The sequence below is a fragment of the Oncorhynchus tshawytscha genome, linkage group LG01 (genome assembly GCF_018296145.1).
Source record: "Oncorhynchus tshawytscha isolate Ot180627B linkage group LG01, Otsh_v2.0, whole genome shotgun sequence".
NCBI lineage: Eukaryota > Metazoa > Chordata > Actinopteri > Salmoniformes > Salmonidae > Oncorhynchus > Oncorhynchus tshawytscha.
This window is the reverse complement of record NC_056429.1, coordinates 34,697,974-34,723,296: the sequence shown is the minus strand read 5'-3', so window position 1 is coordinate 34,723,296 and position 25,323 is coordinate 34,697,974. Positions and strand designations below refer to the sequence as shown.

The following is a 25,323-nucleotide window of genomic DNA, read 5'->3' as shown; positions in this document are numbered from 1 at the left end:
CGTGCCATCTCCTCATTGGTTATACCCACGTGGGTGACTGAAAGAGGAACTGTGTTGTCGGTCATCGTGGTAATACTATGAAGGTTTAGATGCCAATCACCATAGAAGTTCAAAGAAGAAAATAACTGGAAGAAGGAGAGATGACTAGAAATGATTCGGTTGACCATTTTATGTGTGGATTAATTGTCAGAGTAGAGGACCTTGTGCATTTCAGGTAAAATAACAACTCAATGTTTATATCTCAGGACAAATTATCTCGCAACAGCAAGCTAGCTAAATAGGATACATTAGCTAGCAGGTGCAAGGTAGCTAGCTAAATTGCCATAAATCTGTAATGCTTTTCGACCTGTCCCCAAATTAATGTAATTAGTTTAGAGTTTGTTTTGATATTTTAACCTGCATGTGGGGGGACAAAATAGTGTGGGGGGGACAAAATAAATGTATGCACAATGGCGCACGCATGCAGCCGGTTTGGGTTCCGTGTCACTGATGTTCTAATTTTACCCCAACACAGTGGTGTTAAGGAACTCCTAGTTTAAGGAACTCCTGGAACTCCTGGTTTACAGGATGCCTGCACATCAGGCCTGCAAGTCACATTATAATGCAAAGTGATGTGTAATTCCTATTGGAATCCAGCCAAGTGTCAGCATTTTTATTAATCTGCAACCTACATTCAGAATGACTGCCTGAATGGGGAAAATTGGTTACTACCTAAACCATTTAAACTGGAACAACCATTTCAGTAATGGGTGCAATAAATCTAAACAACCAATTGGATTAGTTTCGAAAAATGTATGTTATTTATCTTTGCATAGCATAAGATTAATCAATCAATGTACATGCAAAAACACATATATTAAAAAACATATGGAATTGTTTTAAGATGGTTATACCATTGATCATTCAGCGCTTTGATTTCGAGCTTAAGGACTGCTTTAGGCATCCATTTTTTTTCTTAAAAATTATTTGTTTAAAATATTGAATTTGGACTGTACTACTACAGACTACAGAATAACACATTCACGAATGGCAAAAAAGACAGTAAAAAAATGAATCATGAGGACTACAGTTTTGAAGTGTTTGTCCTATTTATAAAGAAAACTCAGGATCGCTGCACAGCTATATTTAGGTCTCTCTAGAGATGTTCGATATGGTTCAAGTTGGGCCTCTCAAGGATGTCCCGAAGCCACTCCTGCGTTGTCCTGGCTGTATGCTTAGGTTTATTGTCCTGTTGAAAGGTGAACCTTCACCCCAGTCTGAAGTCCTGAGCACTCTGGAGCAGGTTTTCATCAAGGATCTCCCTGTACTTTGCTCTATTCATGTTTCTCTCGATCCTGACTAGTCTCCCTGTCCCTGCCGCTGAAAAACATCCCCACAGCATGTTGCTGCCACCACCATGCTTCACCGTAGGGATGCTGCCAGGATTCCTCCAGACATGATGCTTGGTATTCAGGCCAAAGAGTTCAATCTTCGTTTCATCAGACCAGAGATTGTTGTTTCTCATGGTCTGAGAGTCCTTTAGGTGCCTTTTGGCAAACTCCAAGAGGGCTGTGGTGCCTTTTACTGAGGAGTGGCATCCGTTTGGCTACTCTACCATAAAGGCCTGATTAGTGGAGTGCTGCAGAGAAAGTTGTGCTTCTGGAAGGTTCTCCCATCTCCATAGAGGTACTTTGGAGCTAGGTCAGAGTGACCATCGCATTCTTGGTCACCTCCCTGACCAAGGCCCTTCTCCCCCAATTGCTCAGTTTGACCAGGCAGCCAGCTCTAGCAAGAGTCTTGGAGGTTCCAAACTCGTTCCATTTTAGAATGATGGAGGCCACTTTGTTCTTGGGGACTTTTAATGATGCAGACATTTTTTGTACCCTTCCTCAGATCTGTGCATCAACACAGTCCTGTCTTGGAGCTTTACAGACAATTCCTTCAACCTCATGGCTTGGTTTTTGCTCTGACATGCACTGTCAACTCTGGCACCTTATATAGACGGGTGTGTGCCTTTCCAAACAATGTCCAATCAATTGAATTTACCTCAGGTGGACTCCAATCAAGTTGTAGAAACAGGATGTACCTGAGCTCAATTTCGAGTCTCATAGCAAAGGATCTGAATACTTATGTAAATAACATATTTCTTTTTTTTTAATACATTTGCAAACATGTCTAAAAACCTGTTATTGCTTTGTCGTTATGGAGTATTGTGTGTAGATTAATAATGGAAAACCACATTTTTTTTACACATATTTCACCCCTTATTTGTGTTGGAACAAAACTACCTCCATACCTCCATTCATTTGTATGGGTTTCAGACAAGTCCCATGACATGTGGGGGTCGTAGAGCAAAACTGAGAACACCATCCTGTTCGTGAGAGTCTCATCCTTCCATAGAGTGAAAGGCCAAACCGTTCAGAAGCTACAGACGTTTTTGTGAGAAGACAGATTTTCAGGATGTCTTCTGGTCTGACAAACAACACTGTAGCTCTGCCACTTTCCACCGCAGATGCGAAAGGACGACATAGGCGGATTCGGTGGAATGACACGCAGCTCATGCAAAAGAAAACAGATATATTTTTATTATGTTCATTATATTGGCGCACTGGTGCATCAATTGACTCTTAAGGAGTTTACAGAGTGAATTTAACTCCTGAATCAACACTAGAAATGTTACACTGGCCAATTTGCTGTGTATAGAATGCAGATATAATGTGATCCTGGCGCCATTGGACATGTTGAGGGACAGAGTGCCACGGCTGAGCCCGGCTGAGGGACCTGTCTCTGGGATGTGACACCTGACTCCTAGAGAGCCAAACAGTGCGAGAATGGCCGTATTCGAGAGCATCAAATCCAAAATGCATTGTGGGAAAACGGTGATTGACTGACTGATCTACAAATAATAACGAGCAGTTATTTATGATGCAAGGTGATTTACAGATCAGTCAGTTGGCAGTGGCATGCACTGTCAGCTGCAATGTCGAACAAGCCCTAAGTGTTCGACAGGCAAGAAGGATTAAATTAAAGCGTTTTCTAATATCAGTGTTTCTTGATGTCAAGTTACACCCATTGATGCTTGTCATTGATCCTTATCTGTTTCTTTCTAGCTTTGACAACAGTTGTTGACAACTGTACCATTGTGGCTAACCCTAACACCTTTTGTTACCTTAACCTCATTCTCTTAACCTGCCACGCTAATTCACCTAACCTGCCATGTTAATTATCCTAACCTGCCACGTTAGTTATCCTAACCTGCTATGTAAAGAAGTAATATGTGTCGAGAACCCATCAGTCTCATAACACCGGAACTGACAATGGCAAGTATCAATGGACTGACCAATAGGAGGCACCATTGGGCGTTTCCTGATATCAAGAAACGCAAAGCTCAAGAAATGCTCCGAATTGCGGTTTTGCAATTACACTATATTGATCCTGTGTGTGTGTGTGTGTGTGCATCTGTCTGTGTGTATGTCCATGTATGTGTGTGTGCTGTGTGCTGTGACCCTTCACGTTTCCCCGATATGTCACTGCTATGCCCAACCACAGCCTGAGTGACAAGGGGAATTAGCAGAGTTTGTATTTAACAGTGTTTATTAACCCAGTCAAGTGCCCAGCTGTCGTTGAAGGATATGTCACCTAAAAGGCCACGTTACCTGGCCCATGGAACTAACAGCTGGCCAGTCAAAAATGTGGGTTTGGCACTTTGTTTGTTGCCAATGCACCTTACTAGGTCCAAATATAAGGCGTATCACTTTATATGGGACAGATTAAGATGTGACACATTCAGCATGATGAAGATGAAGATTCCATGTGTTTTTGAAAGCCTTTGTTGCCAATTACAACATCACCATAGGAGACAGAATAGGATTCGATTTTGACACTTGGCGTGAAACTAAATTTGAATACATTCCATGTTATGTTTGTGGCAATCTCGTTTTCACATGCACTGCAGTACAGTAGGGACATGTCTTTATATGTACATGTGTTGCAATACACACCAGAAACATACTACTCCAAACTTGTTTCCCAGTACGAAACCTGTTTTCACATATAGTAGGCTTATTTCACAACACACACCAACAACTCTGTCTAAACAATCTGCGCATTGTGCTTTCTGACTCAACCATCTCATGCTGCCAGACTGTTGCCATATGTAAATCAGCCTTGGAACAGAAGCCTTTATAGTCTCTCTCTGCCCTGTTTGAGATGTGGTCCTCCTAGCCACTGCTAGGTCCTGCATCTCTATCCCAGCCTCCCTGCACAGCGGTACACTGCAGATTAAAACCCATCTCTCTCTTTGGAGTGGCTCGCAACTGCGACATTAGCACTGTTGAATCCTGGTACATTATAATTGCTTCCCTTTGGAAATATAATTTAATACACTCATTTAGGTGGCCCCAAAACGACATCGATGTTCCTTGATTTGGTCCCAGGCCTTGCTGTGCTGCTCTGTAGCTCCACAAAGGATTGTTGACTCAGTGTGCATCCCAAATGGCACTCCATAATCTATGTAGTGCACTACTTTTGACCAGAGACCTTTGGACTATGTCGGGAATAGAGTGCCATTTCCAACGCATCCATGGCCCGAGGTTAAATGGGTTATTTTTCTGTATTATGTGTAAACAGGACAACGACAAAACACAGACTACTAGGCTTTTTTCTTTTTCTGATGTCATTGTAATAACACAATTTCAGTCAATTCTTCACAATCTGCAGACTTGATTATTTGATTTTAACTTTGATTTGATTTTGTTTCAAAGTATAACAAAGCTCAGAGGATAACGCATGAATGTTTTATACATGACTTATTTCCAAACTAGTCTTCAAATCAACTTATTCGTTGTCCAGATATCCAGAATTGTATTTAACAAGTAAAGAATGTCAACTCTATCTTGATTAAGAACTTGAATGCTTCCAAATTGTACTTCATGTGTTAGCGTTTCATTTGCTAGCGTTTCATTTGTACCTTATCTCATAGCTGTAAAATCCATGTTTTGGAGGTTTTCGTGTTGATCTAAATTTGCCTTAATTTCAGAGCTAGAGAGCAATGCAAGTGTTGGGAATAAATTAGGCAGAAAGGGCTCATTATTCGCTGTAATTGATTAGGACGTCATGATCTCAGACCTGTGGAATTAATCTAATGATTGATATGATTTGTGATTGATGACTACAGACTTTAATAGCCTTCCGTTAATGTATCAATGCTTTCTGAAGGGCACTTCCTGTTTCTGTGCTCCAGCAGGCAGCTGATTAGCTGATGACTTGAGTTCTAGAATTTGTCCCAAATGGCACACCATTCCCTCTCATCAAAAGTAGTGCACTATGCAGGAAATAGGGTGCCATTTGGGACAAAGACAAACAGACTAGTGTTCTTTTCTACTCAGCAGCCCCTGCAGCAATTGGAACCCAACTACTATAAACCTGTCCAACAGCGTGTGTCTGTCGGTCTCCCCGAGCTGTTCTGGTGCCAATCACCCGTCAACGTACATGTGTTCAACAGCCTTTAACCATCCCGTCTGATAAGGCTGTTTAACAGTCAGACATTTTCAATGTTAGAGAGCGAGCGAGAGGCAGGATAGGCCTCCAGGAGTACACATCAAATCAAATAAAATGTTATTTGTCACATGCGCCAAATACAACAGATGTAGACCTTACAGTGAAATGTAGACCTTACTCACAAGCCCTAACCAACAATGCATTAAAATAATAAATACAAAAATAAGAATAAGAAATAAATGTTACAAATATTTAAAGAGCAGCAGTAAAATAACAATAGCGAGACTATATACAGGGGGTACTGGTACAGAGTCAATGTGTGGGGAAACCTGTTGGTCGAGGTAATATGTACATGTAGGTATAGTTATTAAGTGACTATGCATAGATAATAACAGAAAGTAGCATCAACGTAAAAGGGAGGGGGTGCAAATAGTCAGGGTAGCCATTTGATTAGATGTTCAGGAGTCTTATGGCTTGGGGGTTAAAGCTGTTTAGAAGCCTCTTGCCATGTGGTAGCAGAAAGAACAGTCTATGACTGGGGTGGCTGGAGTCTTTGACCATTTTTAGGGCCTTCCTCTGACACCGCCTGGTATAGAGGTCCTGGATGGCAGGAAGCTTGGCCACAGTGATGTACTGGGCCATACGCACTACTCTCTGTAGTGCCTTGCAATCAGAGGCCGAGCAGTTGCCATAACAGGCTGTGACGCAACCAGCCAGGAGTCTCCCAATGGTCCAGCTGTAGAACCTGTTAAGGATCTGAAGACCCATGCCAAATATTTTCAGTCTCCTGAGGGGGAATAGGTTTTGTTGTGCCCTCTTCACGACTGTCTTGGTGTGCTTGGACCATGTTAGTTTGTTGTTGATGTGGACACCAAGGAACTTGAAGCTCTCAACCTGCTCCACTACAGCCCCGTAAATGAGAATGGGGGCATGCTCGGTTGTCCTTTTCCTGTAGTCCACAAACATCTCCATTGTCTTGATCATGTTGAGGGAAAGGTTGTTGTCCTGGCACCACACGGCCAGGTATCTGACCTCCTCCCTATAGGCTGTCTCATCGTTGTCAGTGATCAGGCATACCACTGTTGTGTCATTGGAAAACTTAATGATGGTGTTGGAATCGTGACTGGCCGTGCAGTCATGAGTAAACAGGGAGTACAGGAGGGGACCAAGCAAGCACCCCTGAAGTGCCCCCGTGTTGAGGATCAGCGTGGTGGATGTGTTGTTATCTACCCTTACCACCTGGGTGTGGCTCGTCAGCAAGTCCAGGATTCAGTTGTAGCGGGAGGTGTTTAGTCCTAGGGTCCTAAGCCTGTTCCCGGGAAAGCAGTATATCCTTCTCGTCGGACTCGTTAAAGGAAAAATCTCCTTCCAGCTTGTGGTGAGTAATCACTGTTCTGAGGTCCAAAAGTTATTTTCGGTCATAAGAGACGGTAGCAGCAACATTATGTACAAAATAATGTTAAAAAAATAAGTTACAAATAATGCAAAAAAATATATAAAAGAATATCACAGTTGGTTCTGAGCATGTAAAACGTCAGCCAACCTCTCCGGCTCAGTTAGTTAGATTGAATGGCAAATTTAAGATCTGCCCAATGCAGCAGCAGCTCTACACTGCAGTGCAGTAACATAGTAAAATATGTTTCCTTATCCAGCTACTAGCATGGTGTACTACTCAAAGCCTCAGAAAGTACTGGCCCACATTATTTTTGATGCATTTTTAATAATGGCTTCACACTCTGTTCTACTTTTATCTCTCTGGACTTTGAAGCAGAGTGGTGAATATGCAGGCTAAGACCTAATAAATCAGAGCTCTTAACAAGACACTAAGGTTGTGGGATTTTAGGCTCTGACAGAGGCACAGGAAGCCACATAATGGACTTTCATATGCAGGCTTGGTTATGTTACTTTCTAAATGTAGTTATTTACAGTTACTGGTTACCTCTCCATAATTGTAATCAGTAATGTAACTTTTGGATTACCCTAATTTAGTAACAATCTGAATACATTCAGTTACTTTTAGATTACTTTCCGTTTAAGAGGAGTTAGAAGAAGACAAAAATGTATGTTACCATTTGAATAACATCTATTGCGGGATAAATCAATGGTAAAGTTTACAAAGTTGGCCATACAGTTGAAGTTGGAAGTTTACATACACCTTAGCCAAATACATTTAAACTCAGTTTTTCACAATTCCTGACAATTCCATCTATTTTGTGAAGTGCACCAGTCCCTCCTGCAGCAAAGCACCCCCACAACATGATGCTGCCACCCCCGTGCTTCACGGTTGGGATGGTGTTCTTCAGCTTGCAAGCCTCCCCCTTTTTCTTCCAAAAATAACTAAGGTCATTATGGCCAAACAGTTCTATTTTTGTTCATCAGACCAGAGAACCTTCCTCCAAAAAGTATGATGTTTGTGGCTTCTTCCTTGCTGAGCTGAGCTTCCTTGCCATTCAGGTTATGTCGATATAGGACTCATTTTACTGTGGATATAGATACTTTTGTACCTGTTTCAGCATCTTCACAAGGTCCTTTGCTGTTGTTCTGGGATTGATTTGCCCTTTTCGCACAAAAGTATGTTCATCTCTAGGAGACAGAACGCATCGCCTTCCTGAGTAGTATGACGGCTGCGTGGTCCCATAGTGTTTATACTTGGATACTATTGTTTGTAAAGATGAATGTGGTACCTTCATGCGTTTTGAAATTGCTCCCAAGGATGACAAGGATGACTTGTGGAATTCAAAAAAAAAAATCTGATTGTATCATTTATTTTGATTTTCCCATGATGTCAATCAGAGGCACTGAATTTGACGATAGGCCTTGAAATACAGGTACACCTCCAATTGACTCAAATGATGTCAATTAGCCTATCAGAAGCTTCTAATGCCATTACATAATTTTCTGGAATTTTCCAAGCTGTTTAAAGGCACAGTCTACTTAGTGTATGTCAACTTGTGTGAATTATAAGTGAAATAATCTGTCTGTAAGCAATTGTTGGAAACATTTCTTGTGTCATGCACAAAGTAGATGTCCTAACTGACTTGACAAGAACAAGACATTTGTGGAGTGTTTGAAAAATGAGTTTTAATGACTCCAACGTAAGTATATGTAAACTTCTGACTTCAACTGTTTATGGATTTTACATTTTACTTCATGGGTTGGTTATGTACAGTGGCTTGCGAAAGTATTCACCCCCTTGGCATTTTTCTTATTCTGTTGCCTTACAACCTGGAATTTAAATAGATTTTTGGGAGGGTTGTATCATTTGATGTACACAACATGCCTACCACGTTGAAGACGCAAAATATTTTTTATCGTGAAACAAACAAGAAATAAGACAAAAAAAATAATGAAAACTTGAGTGTGCAAAACTGTTCACCTCCCCAAAGTCAATACTTTGTAGAGCCACCTATCGCAGCAATTACAGCTGCAAAGCTCTTGGGGTATGTCGCTATAAGCTTGGCACATCTAGCCACTGGGATTTTTGCCCATTCTTCAAGGTAAAACTGCTCCAACTCCTTCAAGTTGGATGGGTTCCGCTGGTGTACAGCAATATTTAAGTCATACCACAGATTCTCAATTGGATTGAGGTCTGGGCTTTGATTAGGCCATTCCAAGACATTTCCCCTTAAACCACTCAAGTGTTTCTTTAGCAGTATGCTAAGGGTCATTGTCCTGCTGGAAGGTCAACCTCCGTTCCAGTCTCAAACCTCTGGAAGAATTTCCTGTATTTAGAGTCATCCATCATTCCTTCAATTCTGACCAATTTCCCAGTCCCCGATGATGAAAAACATCCCCACAACATGATGCTGCTTCACTGATGGTGTTCCCGGGGATGATGAGAGGGTTTGGGTTTGCGCCAGACATAGCGTTTTCCATGAAGGCCAAAAGCGCAATTCTAGTCTCATCTGACCAGAGTACCCTCTTCCATATGTTTGGGGAGTCTTTCACATGCCTTTTGGCGAACACCAAACATGTTTGCTTGTTTTTTTTCTTCAAGCGATGGCTTTTTTTCTTGCCACTCTTCCATAAAGCCCAGCTCTGTGGAGTGTTCGGCTTGAAGTGGTCCAATGGACAGATACTCCAATCTCCACTCTGGAGCTTTGTATCTCCTTCAGGGTTATATTTGGTCTCTTTGTTGCCTCTCTGATTAATACCCTCCTTGCCTGGTCTGTGATTTTTGGTGGGAGGCCCTATTTTGGCAGATTTGTTGTGGTGCCATATTCTTTAAATTTTTTTAGTAATGGATTTAATGGTGCTCCGTGGGATGTTCAAAGTGTCAGATATTTTTTTATAACCCAACCCTGATCTGTACTTCTCCACAACTTTGTCTCCTGTTTGGAGAGCGCCTTGGTCTTCATGGTGCCGCTTGCTTGATGGTACCCCTTGCTTAGTGGTGTTGCAGACTCTGGGGCCTTTCAGAACAACTGTATATATACTGAGATCATGTGACAGATCATGTGACACTTAGATTGCACACGTGGACTTTATCTCACTAATTATGTGACTTCTGAAGGTAATTGGTTGCACCAGATCTTACTTAAGGGCTTCATAGCAAAGGAGTTGAATACATACGCACGCACCACCTTTCCATTTTTTTCATTTCACTTCACCAATTTGGACTACTTTGTGTATGTCCATTACATGATATCCAAATAAAATCTATTTAAATTATATTTACCTGGTTTTGTTTGACCCATTTATTGTATTGTTCTGTTGAATGTGGTTTATGGATATTAAACGACAGCGTTTTAAATCAGTTTTCGCCCTCCTGCGCCTGACTTCTCTGCCGCCAGTACGCACCTCACTACATTATCTTTAGATGCAGTCGGACCATTGGAAGATATAGCTTGGACTGTAGCCTACAAAAGCCTATTCCTGCTCTTTTCCCACGATCCATCAAACACATTTGGAGTGTCATCATAGTGGTCTCTGAATTTTGGTCAGACTTGCTTTCGTTGAACAAATTTAAACTTGCGCCTTTTTCCAATGCTGATTTGAATGTTATTGATTCAACAGAGAAGCTTCAAAGATTTGTTTTCGCTAATATCCTTTCTGAATTTCAAAGTAATCCTGGAAGTTATCATCTAGTTTTTCGAAAGCATTTATATTATGATTACAATATTTTTGCTGGTAACGAAACAGATTACAGTTAGTTTTTTTGTAATCCCTTACATACAGTGCCCTTGAACTTTGCGACCTTTTGCCACATTGAGGCATACCCCAAGCGACTTACAGCTGTAATCGCAGCAAAAGGTGGCGCTACAAAGTATTAACTTAAGGGGGCTGAATAATTTTGCACGCCCAATTTTTCAGTTTTTGATATGTTAAAAAAGTTTGAAATATCCAATAAATGTTGTTCCACTTCATGATTGTGTCCCACTTGTTGTTTATTCTTCACAAAAAAATACAGTTTTATATCTTTATGTTTGAAGCCTGAAATGTGGCAAAAGGTCGCAAAGTTCAAGGGGGCCGAATACTTTCGCAAGGCACTGTATAACAGATTACATGTAATCCGTTACTCTCCAACCCTGCTCATAGGGATGGCAGGGGCTAGTATTGAGGAGCTCATCAGCATACTGTAGCACAGAGAGAGAGCACTACTATTAAGCTCTACAGGAGTGGATTTGAGACCCACACCCCTCCCTGCTCTCTTTCTCTCTTTCTCCTCTCTCTCTTGGTTAATCCATCCTGACACTGGGTGGCTGCCCTATAGTATGTGCAGGGAGTAGTAGTGAGGCTGGCGTAGATCTCCGACAGTTTGCATGGCTTTCCTGAGTAAAATCACATCTGCATCGATGTCTTCAAACCAATGTCTTCAAACTATGTGCATCAAGACCAATTCCTCTGCTTGGATTGTAATTATGCAGTTTGTTTGATTTCCTCATGATGAGGACCTCTATATTGTTATTGGGAAGCCTTTCCACCATGGCATGAAGGAGAATTATGTTATAGCTTGAGATTATAATGCAGGCTCTTCAAAGACATTGAGCTGCTAATTGCTGATTGTTGTCAACAGACATTTTAATAGAAACCATCTTGAGGGTCCTCTCCTCTCTGTAATTAAGTCATATCTGCAACCTATTCCCTATTTTGTTCACTACTTTTGACCAGGGCCCAAAGGCCTAAGGTAAAAAGTATTGCACTATATAGAAAAATAGGGTGGGATTTGGGACAGAAATATGACTTATTTACAGAAAGAAGAGGACCCTCAAGATGGTTTCTATTAAAATGTCTGGTGACAACAGTCAGCAATTAGCTGCTCTATGTCTTTGAAGAGCCTCTACTATAACCACAAGCTATAGCATAACTATCATTCATTCCACATTCAGGCCCAGAGAAATCCAGACAACAGTCATCTCTGACTGTGAGGATATTGTATCTGTGGTACAGTGTGGGGGTCTGTATCCTGCCTGCTTCCCTTCCTGCCTGCCTGACTGGCTGTGTTAAAACTATAATGTATCTGCTGGAGAGTGGTGGGGGAGATAGGTCTGTATCATCCCCCTCTCCCTGCCAGCCAGTCAGGCTGTCCAGGTTAGGATGTCTGTCACGATATCACTGCTGCTGCTCCTCTCACACTGCAGGGATTTATTTTTTTATTTAACCTTTATTTAACTAGGAAAGAGGGAGAGAGAAAGAGACACGGTTGAAAGAGGAGTCAAAGGAGAAGAAAGAGGAAGCCTTCCCTTAACTGCCAACCTCTCACTACATTTAGGACTTTCCCACAGTCTTAAACATAAAGGTGCAAGTTGGAACCAAATAAGGTTTTTGAGAGTGATGCTATAGGGCAAGTGTCATACTCATGCCACAGAGGGCTGAGTGTCTGCAGGTTTTTGCTCCACCCTTGTATTTGATTGATAAATTAAGGTCACTAATTAGTAAAGCACTCTTCACCTGGCTGTCTAGGTCTTAATTGAAAGGGAAAAAAACCTGAAGACACTAGGCTCTCCATGGAATGTTTGACACCCCTGCCATAGGGAACCATTTTAGGGTCTCTGAAGATCCATAAATGGGATTGTTCTTTGAAGAACCATTAAAAAAATCCAAAATTAGAATTGTTTCGGTCCTCCAGGACCACAATTGAATTGCCCTACTGTAGGGTTTTAAGCCTTATTTGCATAATTCCCAGGGTGTCTTTCGAGTGCAATTTAGAGTTACCAGTACCACCCATGATGACTGTGTTTGCTATTGACAGAGACATGATTTTTGCATTCATTCAGTTATAGTCTTTGAAGAATTCTGAATATTTGTATATGCCGTGTCAAGAACCCCACATGACCAGGAGCTTTTTAAGACTCAAAGTGCTGCTTTTGTCAGGCTCTTCCCTACCCTATGATCATGGATTATCATCCTGTCTTTTCTGCCTTCACACCAGAGGAGGCTGATGGGAGGAGCTATAGGAGGACAGTCATTGTAACGGCTGGAATGGAATAAATAGAAAGGTATCAAACGCATCAATCATATGGAAACCACATGCATGACTCGGTGCCATTAATTCCATTCCATTACAATGAGCCTGTCCTCCTATAGCTCCTCCCACGAGCCACCTCTTCTTCACACACACATGAATTATTTGGTACCAGATGACAGCATTGGCTGTGACTACTTGTTTGTTGCCGGCTTTGACACAACATCCTCGGCCCAATGTCAGGCTGAAAAGAGGTGGCTGCTGCGTCGTGTCGGGCTGGTGACAGGCCCCTGTCACCTCTGGCTCTGGAATCAAGGGGGGGGGTCGGGTGGGGTGCAAGTCGTCACTCCACTCTCCATTTTACCGACATACGAGACAGATCCCGATCTTGATATAGCACTCATCTTCTAGGAACACAATCTGTCTGTCCAATCTGTCTTCCTATGCGACACTGTTAGCTACTTTGCAATTTTATCAGTAACTCACTGCATTTGTGTCATGATGTGAGAACAGTAAGAATTTGTGTCACTACCAAAGTTTAATGGTTTTAAATGACTGTCTTGTATTTTCTGGATAACTCACTTGTAGCATTTGCTTGCAGTAGGTCTCTTAAAAAAAGAGAAGCTGCTCAAGGTTATTAAAAAGAGGCGCCAAGTTATTCGTCTTTTGTTGATATCAGGTAACGTGAAACCTACTGTAACTCTGGCCCTGATATGCAATGTCTCCAAACCCCCTTTGATTTAAAATCTGGTCTTGGCATTTTTTCATTTAAATGTACGCAGCCTAAATCAACTGAAGCTGATGTAATTGTGTTTTCTGAAACCTCAGCAAGTCTGTTCTTGATAAGGATATTTGTATAAATGGTTACAATGTGTATCGCACTGACTGAGTGGGGGTGGGGGTGTATATAGAAAGGTGGGGTGTGGCTATATATGTAAAGACTAAATTCTTTGTAAGTGTGGCAAGTCTGAAACTATTTGTAAACTGTTGGAATTTCTTGCTTTGAATCTTGAGGTTTCAAAGGGTCTCTCTATAACTGTGATTGGCTGTTATAGACCCCCCTCTGCTCTCTGTAACTGTGATTGGCTGTTATAGACCTCCCTCTGCTCTCATGATGCATTTTCTTCTCTGATGCACCTTAAGTCTAAACTTCTTTATAGTGAAATGATCTTGATTGGTGATCTCAGTAGGTGTTGGTTAAAGTCTGTCTGATGATTTTAACATTTATTGTAATTCTATAAATCTTATCCAGTTGTTAACTCACCCACCCGCCCAAATCTCAAATGTCCAGAGAAATCTATCCTGATTGATTTGATATTGACAAATGTTCCACATAAATATTCTGCGGTTGTTGTTTTCTGTTATGATTTAAGTGACCATTGTGCTGTTGTTGCTGTTAGAAATACAAAAGGTTCCTAAGACAATCCCACACTTTATTCTTAAGAGAAATTGTAATAGTTCTAATGAGCAGGCTTTCTTTCATGATTTGTTTTATTTTGACTGGAGAAAGATTGAGTTTATTCCTATTTGTAAACTTCCTGGAAATTATTTTCTTATGTTTTTTTCCAAATAGTAAACAAACACACCCCATTTCGCAGGTTCAGAGTTACAAGCTGTCTTGTATTATTCACAAACATAATCTAGCCTGAGCTAAGGCAAGGAAATCATGTTCTGATGCTGATTTGCTTCTTTTTAGGCAGCTACGAAACAAGTATTCTTCTCAGGAATATTTGATGTATGTTACGACTGATAACCTGAACGACCCTAGAAAGTTTTGAAGGTTATTAAGTCTATGTCTGGTAACAGTAATGTCAATGAATTACCATCATGTGTATCGAAGGACGCTTGCTGTATATGACAAAACTGAACTGCTGAATTGTTTCAATGAGCACTTTGTATCATCTGGTTAGCTGTTTGAGTATCCTCTGTCTCTGTACAACCCTATGTGGATAAACCAGTGAGAGCTGGTCAAACTTTTAGCTTTTTGCCATTCTCAGTGCAGGAGGTACATAAAGCCCTGAAATCCTTAGATGAGAGAAAACCTGCAGGTCCTGAACTTCTTGATCCCTGATTTGTAAAACTGGCAGCTGATTTCATAGCTGAACCACTTAAATCTCTGTTCAATCTAACCCTGAAATGTAATGAAATATGAAGTCACCTCCTTTGCATATGAAGTCACCTCCTTTGCTACGAAGCCACTAAATAAGATCTTGTGGAACCAATTATCTTCAGAAGCCTCAAAATTAGTTAAATAAAGTCCACCTGTGTGCAATCTAAGTGTCACATGACCTGCCACATGATCTCAGTATATATACACCTGTTCTGAAAGGCCCCAGAGTCTGCAACACCACTATGCAAGGGGCACCACCAAGCAAGTGGCACCATGAAGACCAAGGCGCTCTCCAAACAGGTCAGAAACAAAATTGTGGAGAAGTACAGATCAGGGTTGGATTACAAAAAAATATCTGAAACTTTGAACATCCCACAGAGCTCCATTAAATCCATTATTTAAAAAGGGAAAGAATATGGCACCACAACAAACCTGCCAAGAGAGGGCCTCCCACCAAAACTCACGGACCATGCATGGAGGACATTAATCAGAGAGGCAACAAAGAGACAAAAGATAACACTGAAGGAGCTGCAAAGCTCCACAGTGGAGATTGGAGTATCTGTCAATAGGACCACTTTAAGCCGTAGTCTCCACAGAGCTGGGCTTTACGGAAGAGCGGTCAGAAAAAAAACATTGCTTGAAGAAAAAAATAAGCAAATGCGTTTGGTGTTCACCAAAAGGCATGTGGGAGACTCCCTAAACATATGGAAGACTGGTCAGATGAGACTAAATTTAGCTTTTTGGCCATCAAGGACAATGCTATGTCTGGCACAAACCCAACACCTCCCATCACACCGAGAACACCATCCACAGCATCATGCTGTGGGGATGTTTTTCATCGGCAGGGACTGGGAAGCTGGTCAGAATTGATGGAATGATGGATGGTGCTAAATACAGGGAAATTCTGTTTCAGTCTTCCAGAGATTTCAGACTGGGATGGAGGTTGACCTTCCAGCAGGACAATGACCCTAAGCATACTGCTAAAGAAACACTCAAGTGGTTTAAGGGGAAACATCTAAATGTCTTGGAATGGCCTAGTCAAAGCTCAGACCTCAATCCAATTGAGAATCTGTGGTAAGACTTAAAGATTGCTGTACACCAGCAGAACCCATCCAACTTGAAGGAGCTGGAGCAGTTTTGCCTTGAAGAATGGGTAAAAATCCCAGTGGCTAGATGTGACCAGTTTATAGAGACATACCCCAAGAGACTTGCAGCTGTAATTGCTGCAAAAGGGTGCTCTAAAAAGTTTGACTTTGGGGGGGGGTGAATAGTTATGCAAGCTCAAGTGTTCTGTTTTTTTGGCTTATTTCTTGTTTGTTTCACAATAAAAAAAAATCTTGCATGTTGTGTAAATCAAATGATACAACCCCCCCAAAATCTATTTTAATTCCAGGTTAAGGCAACAAAATAGGAAAAATGCCAAGGAGGTGAATGGTTTCGCAAGCCACTGTATCAGGTATGTCTATATCCTGGGAAATGTTCTTGTTACTTACAACCTCAGGCTAATGTGATTAGCATATGTTCGCTCAACTGTCCCGGGGGTGGACAACAACAACACTGATCCCCATTTCAGGAAACTAGGCATATGTCGTAATTCACAACTTCACAGAAGAGCTTTTTTTTAATCAAAATGTGTTTTTTGGTCAGAAACGTTTTCTGTAACATTTGAACTTTCATGTGCCTTAATAACCTACGTGTATGCTATCTGTAAATACGAATACAATTGTTAAATTACAAGCCCTGTTGGTTAAGCCACAGAAAAAGTCAGCAACCTTCCCACTAATGAGTGGGCTGGACATGCAGAGAGAGTAGTTTGGATTGGTTTGCCATATAGTTGGGTTCTGTCTATTTGAGCTGGTCAGTCTGTTTTGGTAATCCTGTCAAACTCAGCTGTTTTAAAAATGTATCATGTAGTGGAGCTGCATAAGTGTTATTCTCCACTTTCTGTGTGTTGTTCTCCACTTTCTGGAGGATTGAGTTTTGAAATCAGTGGAATTAGAGTAAGATTTCTATTTTTATTTTATTTCACCTTTATTTAACTAGGTAGGCAAGTTGAGAACAAGTTCTCTTTTACAATTGCAACCTGGCCAAGATAAAGCAAAGCAGTTCGACACATTCAACAACAGAGTTACACATGGAGTAAAACAAACACAGTCAACAATACAGTACAAAAATAAGTCTATATACAATGTGAGAAAGTGAGGTGAGATAAGGGAGGTAAAGTTTTTTTTTAAAAGGCCATGGTGGAGAAGTAAATACAATATAGCAAGTAAAACACTGGAATGGTTGATTTGCAGTGGAAGAATGTGCAAAGTAGAAATAGAAATTATGGGGTGCATAGGAGCAAAATAAATAAATAAATAAATACAGTAGGGAAAGAGGTAGTTGTTTGGGCTAAATTATAGATGGGCTATGTACAGGTGCAGTAATCTGTGAGCTGCTCTGACAGCTGGTGCTTAAAGCTAGTAAGGGAGATAAGTGTTTCCAGTTTCAGAGATTTCTGTCGTTCGTCCAGTCATTGGCAGCAGAGAACTGGAAGGAGAGGCGGCCAAAGGAACAATTGGTTTTGGGGGTGACCAGAGAAATATACCTGCTGGAGCACGTGCTACAGGTGGGTGCTGCTTTGGTGACCAGTGAGCTGAGATAAGGGGGGACTTTACCTAGCAGGGTCTTGTAGATGACCTGGATCCAGTGGGTTTGGAGACGAGTATGAAGCGATGGCCAGCCAACGAGAGCATACAGGTCGCAGTGGTGGGTAGTATATGGGGCTTTGGTGACAAAACAGATGGCTCTGTGATAGACTGCATCCAATTTATTGAGTAGGGTATTGGAGGCTATTTTGTAAATGACATCGCTGAAGTCAAAGATTGGTAGGATGGTCAGTTTTACAAGGGTATGTTTGGCAGCATGAGTGAAGGATGCTTTGTTGGGTAATAGGAAGTCAATTCTAGATTTAATAATTTTGGATTGGAGATATTTGATGTGAGTCTGGCAGGAGAGTTTACAGTCTAGCCAGACACCTAGGTATTTGTAGTTGTCCACATATTCTAAGTCAGAGCCATTCGGAGTAGGTATGTTGATAGCTAAAGAGATGGAGAAAACACCTAGATTACATTTTCAAACTAAGGGCAACCGTGGCATGGCATCCGTGACAGGGCGACACGTCCATCACGCATGATGAAGCTGTTCTAGCTAGCTACATTTTCAGATATTACACGTTTCTAATTTTGACAGAAAGTGGTCTCATTTCAAGCTAAAGTGTACTGTTAGCTAGCTAGCTAACGTTAGCTGGCTGGCTCCCTAGCTAACGTTATGTTTATGAAGATATTATTCATATCCTAGAGCCATTTGCTTTGCTAGTTAGAGCCTAATATTAGCTAGCTAACATTGAACCTGGTTGGTTAGCTCCCAGTAGAAACGACATGATTTGGCACTATGTTCATTGTTGTTTAACTATCTAATGTTAGCTGACTGGCTCGTTAGCTAATGTTACGTAGTGTGTAATCTTACACGTTGCTTAGCTAGCTAGCTACATGTCTTAAGCTAAAGTGTACAACACCCATTGAATATGGCCGGTGTCCGTATACATTGGCAAAAAAGCGTAATGAAATTGTTGCCAGCAGAGCTGGTTAGGCTGTTTTATTGTTATCGAGAGGTAAACAAATCATCGGCCAGAGCGTCAACTGTGCGCTCTGAACGCTCCGACAGCGAAACGAGATGTGTGGGGCAACGATGCTGAAGGGGTGTAGACATTCAAAGGCCATTTTCTCAAAAGTTAGTTTACAAGTTTATCAACTTTCAAAGCAGAATTACTTTTCCATTGTTCCTCATATTTAGTGTATGATATATTATTTTGTAGTCTCTACTTTTATCCAATGTAAAAAACACCATTTCAAATGTTGCTACATAAGACCAAATCCAGGTGGTGAGTCACAAATACTGTACAATCCAGGTGTTCAAAGCTCTTAGATGGCTGGAATGGAATATATTAACTTAAATTATAAATTGTAAATTATATCAAACACATAACCACCCCCGCACCAAAAAAAATGGTTTGATACCATTCCATTCACTCAATTCCAGCCATTATTATGAGCCGTCCTCCCCTCAGCAGCCTCCACTGACGTAAATTATATATTTCTGTATTTCATTTTCAATAAGTTTGCAAAAATGTCAAATGTGTTCCCACTTTGTCATTATGGAGTATTTTGTGTAGATGGGTGAGATAAAAATGTAATCAATTTTTGAATTCAGGCTGTAACACAACTAAATGTGGAATACGTTAAGGGGTATGAATACTTCCTGAAGGCACTGCATATCAACATGGTTCTGCTCTGCTTCAATGTAGCTAGCTAGCTATCAATAATAGTCAAATGTAGCCTAATTAGCCTTAATGCATTGCCCAAATGCCCAAATGAGAAAAGGCAGAGAAGGTTTTCACGACACGTGTCATACATTTCTCATACAAGAATCATTGATGAATCACACAAATACAAATCGCAGCATAAACTCAAATCTTTTAAAGGAAGAACCACTGTACTGTACATGAATGATGAAACATACTTAAAGAACCCATCCCCCGTACAATACCTCAATTTTATTGTTACATTGTACTAACTGCCAGGCTTGTGAAGTGAACATATAACATGGAGTATGGCTGTTTCCTCTTAGAACACAGCCAGCTCTCTCTGCATTCACATGGCGTGTCTGGACAGGAATCCTCAGCCTGTCTGTTGCTCTCTGGATGGAGCCTATAATTTGTCCCCAATGGCCCCCTACTCTCTTTTTAGTGCACTACTTTTGACCAAGGCCCATCGGGCTCTGGTCAAAAGTAGTGTACTATAAAGGGAATGGGGTGTCATTTGGTGGGGACACCCCAGGTTGGGCCTTCACCATCACATCTCCTTATACCATTTCAAAGACACTTCATGGTTTCTCCCGTTGCTGAGCTACCTGAGGTGGCCAATAGACGTGAAGAGAAAATGAAGAAGGGAGATTTGGAGAGGCTTCCCAGTACACTGACACAAACCTCCATATCAATAACAGTGTCAAGACATGGGAGAGTAAAAATATTTTTTTAGGTAAATGAGTTGAGAAAGTTTAGAGAGCCTCGACCACAAAAGAGCCCCTGCTCATACAGGCACTCTATAGCCTCACGTGTTCATTGCCTTATAGGTTACTTTGTGGTTCAGAATGGGGATGAACACTGGTTTATAAAAACCTTTGACAAGCATGAGACGGATCAAGCCTAATTGGTGTGTCCAACTGCCAGATGGGCGGCTCCCATTTCAGACAAGACGAGCAATAGATGCACTTTTTGAAAATGGCATTCCCTGTGTAGTGCACTATTTATGAAGCACTACACAATTTTTGTGTTGGATGTTATTTGGGACTCCAAATAACAAAACTCCAAATCCACAGACAGTCACTATCATAAATAGCGAAGGCTTGATAATCAAATGGTGATTAAATTCCATCTATTTTGAAATCTTCTTCAAAAGCTTATGGTTGGAGGGAGAGGCCTTTGAATCCCCACTTCAAAGAGCAGAGACATAAACAGAAAGACTGCCTTCATAAGAAAACCAAATTACTAGTTTTACAGAGAAACATTGGTTTGATCCACATCAAACTATTGTAAACCATTACACTTAAACCTCAGGCTACAACCTGTGTCTGTGCGTGCATGTACCTTCTTGCTTGGATGTCTTTGTGTGCGTGTATATTCTTTGTGTGTAAGTCACGAGTGTCTTTCCATAAATGTGTCTCTCTCTACGTGACATGTAGGAGAATATAACACATTAGATCTGGTAAAAGATAATACAAAGAAAGAAAAAAATGGTTTCTTTGTATTTTTCTTGTACCATCATCTTTGAAATGCAAGAGAATGGCCATAATGTATTATTCCAGGCCAGGTGAAATTTAGATATTGGCCACTAGATGGCAGCAGTGTATGGGTAAAGTTTTAGTCTGATCCAATGAACCATTACATTTCTGTTAGAATTTTTGTATCAAGGCAGCCCATTTGTGCCTAATTGTTTATTTATAACTTTTCATGTGCACTCCTCAAACAATAGCATGGCATTATTTCACTGTAATATCTACTGTAAATTGGACAGTGCAGTTAGATTAACAAGAATTTAAGCTTTCTGACAATATCAGATATGTCTATGTCCTGGGAAATGTTCTTGTTACTTACAACCTCATGCTAATCGCTTTAGCCTATGTTAGCTCAACCGTCCCGCAGGTGACCCACCAATCCTGAAGAAAGGAAGCACCTAGGGTTAGCATGAGGTTAAAATTATTGTTATGGTTAGTGTTAAAAATCAGATTTAATGACCACTGTGCAGAGCTGCATTCAGAACCAAGATTCATGATGAAAAATGCTAACCTGCAGACTAGAACACAAACATAGCCTCCACAAATGTGAAATGTGTTGTTTTACAGGGATTAGCTCCATCAGTGGAGGAATCTGCAATGCAATTAACCTGCCGTGAGCACAGCAAAGCCTGCTCTCAGATTCCTGCTGTATGGCATCGGGCTGGGGGCCAGGGTGGATGAAACAGGCAGACAGGGGGCTCAGGGGCTGAACAGGGTATGGTAGTAGGTGCCAGGCGTACCAATTTGTGTCCAGAACTGCTCACTACTGGAATTTGTTCCCTACCTGTATGGACCCATAGAGATGTTTCCTCTGTTAGCTAGGGGTCACCTGCACACACACACACAGACTGTGTCATTATGAATAGGAGCTAGCTGGCTGTGAAGTGGCCCCAGAGTGAGGTATAGAAACATATAGGCCACCAAGAGGTAAATGGTGACTTCTCTAAATAAAAGACTAACAGACTGTAGAGAGGGATTGTTGAATTAGCCTGCTTACAATAGGCTGGTTGAAGGACGTAGGATGTGCCCCAAATGGCATCCTATTCCATATGGGCCCTTGTCAAAAGATGTGCACTACATAGGGAATAGGGTGCCATTTGGGACACAACCGTATGCCTAGCTGCTGAAATGCAATCTCTCCCTTGAGAAGCTCCCAGTTTTCTGGTGAACAAAGTAAGAGACAGCTTGTTCAGGGAAACTACCTTTTCACCCAAATACATGTCTATCTGATGGAGTGCATTATCAATGAAAGACGAAACTGGCCTATTTTCTTTGTATCATTTGACTACTTACTCTACCTTTAAAAAGTTTGGGGTCCCTTAGAAATGTCCTTGTTTTGAAAGAAAAGCTCATTTTTTGTGCATTAAAATAACATCAAATTGATACAGATACAGAAATACAGTGAATACAGTGACATTGTTAATGTTGTAAATGACTATTGCAGATGGAAACTGCAGATTTTTTATGGAATGTCTACATAGGCGTACAGAGGCCCATTATCAGCAACCATCACATTTGTGTTCCAATGGCACGTTGTGTTAGATTAGCTAAGTTCATCATTTAAAAAGGCTAATTGATCATTAAAAAACCCTTTTACAATTATGTTAGCACAGCTTAAAACTGTTGTGCTGATTTAAAGAAGATTAAGATGGGCAGAAAAACACAGACAATGGACAGAGGAACTCTGCCTAGAAGGCCAACATCCCGGAGTCGCCTCTTTACTGGTAACGTTGAGACTGGTGTTTTGCGGGTACTATTTAATGAAGCTGGCAGTTGAGGACTTGTGAGGCATCTGTTTCTCAAACTAGACACTCTAATGTACTTGTCCTCTTGCTAGCTCCTATTTCTAAGTGACCCCAAACTTCTGAACGGTAGTGTATATCCCTTTTGAAAACAAATTAATGTTCTCATTAAGCCACTATCTTTCATGCGGAACATTCACAAAAAACTATGCTTTTATTCCTTATCTTCAGAATAATATATTTTGATTTTCCCAAGCAGACAAGGCACAATAAAAAGTTGAATTACAGTTCCTTTATTTAACCTCTTGAATCTTTATCTACTGCATTAACGCCAAGTTGCGAAACAAATATAGCTTTTCATCTAAAACTGAGGTTGTTATTTAAACAACTACAGGGATAGTATAGATACTGGTTTTGGGTGAAGTATGCTAATATTACCGTGGGAGATGGGGACTTGTGGAGAACACACACAGGCCCCTTGAATCTACATGCTCACAAACAAACTCTCAACTTGGCAACTTAGTCTCACCTTAGTACAGGTATCTCAGGGCAAAGATTGGCCAGAGGACAACTATTAGAGGCGCTAGTCTTTAGTCAACGCTCTGTGACTGCTTTGTGTGTTTGTATGTGTGTTTACTTTGACCAAGTGGGGTTACTTTGTTAACAGACAAAAACAGTTGAAGTCAGAATTTGCAATTCTAACAAGACCAGACAGACAGATCTGGCTCTAGATAAGATAACAAAACTGAGAATCGCTTTAATCACCAAAATATAAATTCACCCAATACCAACTTTCCTTTAAATTCTTTGCACTTGACCACTTCTGCTAATACATTTTCAGAACAGCAAAACGAAATGCAGTAAAGAGCCACACTTACCCATTTCAATGTCCAAATGAAAAATACACAATAAAGGAAACTCCTCAGGGAATAAAACTTGTCTTTGAAACTGCTGTCATTCCTCAAAAATACATACAAGATTCTACTCAATATCCTTTAGTCCTTTAGCACAAAACCTCAGTCAGTCTGCAGTCAGAGAGAGGGAGAGAGAGAGAGACCAGGGTGGTGGGGACTAGCCACTACAGGTGGAGGGAAAGAAACTTGGAAAGAAGGAAGGTTGCAGCATTTCAGGTTGGCTGCTAAGTAGTCTAACTCTGGTTGTGTCTTTACTCCTTTGCCTCGAGCTGCCTGGCCCTCTCCTTACTATGCTGTGTGAAATGGCCACCGTCTGTAAAGATTCCACTGAATCCTACCAACGGTGTGGGAGCCTTGCTGGGGTCACTGGAGCTCGATCTCTCCTGGGACACTCTCTAATGAATACCCACAGAGTTCTGAACAGGCCAGCAAAGCCACTGCCAATGCTACACTGTGACGTCACAGGTGTTGAGTTTCAAGCCATGGTTTTGGGGGAGGTGTTTTCAGGGGTCTGAGCCAATGGGAGGGTTTGTTGCAGGTTTGATTTTACACAGGTAGAACCAGACTCCTCCAACTCTCTCCCACCTAACCTGGCACTGAGTGGCTGAGAAGGAAAGAGAAGACAGAGAGACAGAGGGGTTGGGTTGGATGGGGGTTTAGCAAAGCATGTCTTGAGTATGTAGAAGTCGTTATTTGCCTGAAAACATGCAGACTGACTCTCTCTAACCAGCTGGAACGCTAATCCTGTTTGTGAGGTGAAGGAGTTTAAAAAGAACACTCATTGATTTTCAGTTTAAACTCAACCTGTCTGAACAAATATAATAGAGCTACAGTAAAGACCATTCAAATAATGGTACAGACACAGAGAAATCTGACTACGGGTAGGTAGTTAGCACAGCAGGATGCCATTCCCTCTTGCTAGAACAAAATACTTCCCTACAGTGTACCAACCTGGTACAGACAAATCTTCCGTGTCTACTTGTAGAATCGCAATGCTCTTCAGTGGTTGAGGTCTTGACTTTGAGCCAATCAGAGAGCACGGACCTCCACGTGGGGGAGCCTACAGAATTGACAAGAAAAATGGAAAAAGAGGTTCCTTTTCCTGGTGTAATCCACCCCCTACTATTTGAATAAAACTCTTGATGTACTGGACTCATGATGGATCTCCTCTCTCTCTTTCCTTTCCATCTTGCTCCGAGGGATGGATGACTGGGATATCCGGCTGGAGCAATACATGAATTAAAATGTTTATTAAATTAAAGAAGGCAATAAAGCAAACTGTTGGGGCATTTCGATTTTTATACTCCAGTTGAAAGTGCAAAAAAGAAATAGCAATGTGACTTGTATTAACACTATTACAATGTTTAATATTGTGTTAACACCATTTCACAATAATGTTTTCTGAACCAAAAATAATAATCTTAGCCATTAACTATTAATCATTCTATAGTTCAAATTAAATCATTTGGTGTCATAAACCAATAACAAAGAATGCAGAGAATAAGGTAATGCAATTATACCAGTGTATTTTGATTTCCATTATGGAGACTCCTATTGGATAAATGTGGCAAGACCACTTGTTGCAACCAACAAATGTTGAGCTAGTTTTAAGGACTTGTGGGTGAGTTTTGAGTGGTAATTTAACTGGAAAATGTAGCTAGACCTGCCAACCATGTGCAGAATAGAGCTTTCTTTTCTTTTCTTCTTTTCTTTACATCTTTTACATCTAGCTAAGGCGTTTTATGCTTGAATACGTTTTTGTTTTGTTACGTTCCGTTTGATAATGTACACCTGCTC

At 41.0% G+C, this 25,323-nt stretch overlaps 1 protein-coding gene across 2 annotated transcripts in view; it reads right to left on the bottom strand.

Moving 5' to 3' along the window:
* Positions 1-23,924, bottom strand: part of LOC112249942 (receptor-type tyrosine-protein phosphatase F-like) — a 318,952-nt gene extending 295,028 nt beyond the window's left edge. For both annotated transcript variants that reach the window (XM_024419699.2, XM_024419707.2), the window contains exon 1: positions 23,491-23,924. The gene's annotated coding sequence lies outside the window, so the exon portion shown is untranslated. The remainder of the gene's footprint in view (positions 1-23,490) is intronic.
* Between the last annotated feature and the right edge of the window lie 1,399 nt (positions 23,925-25,323).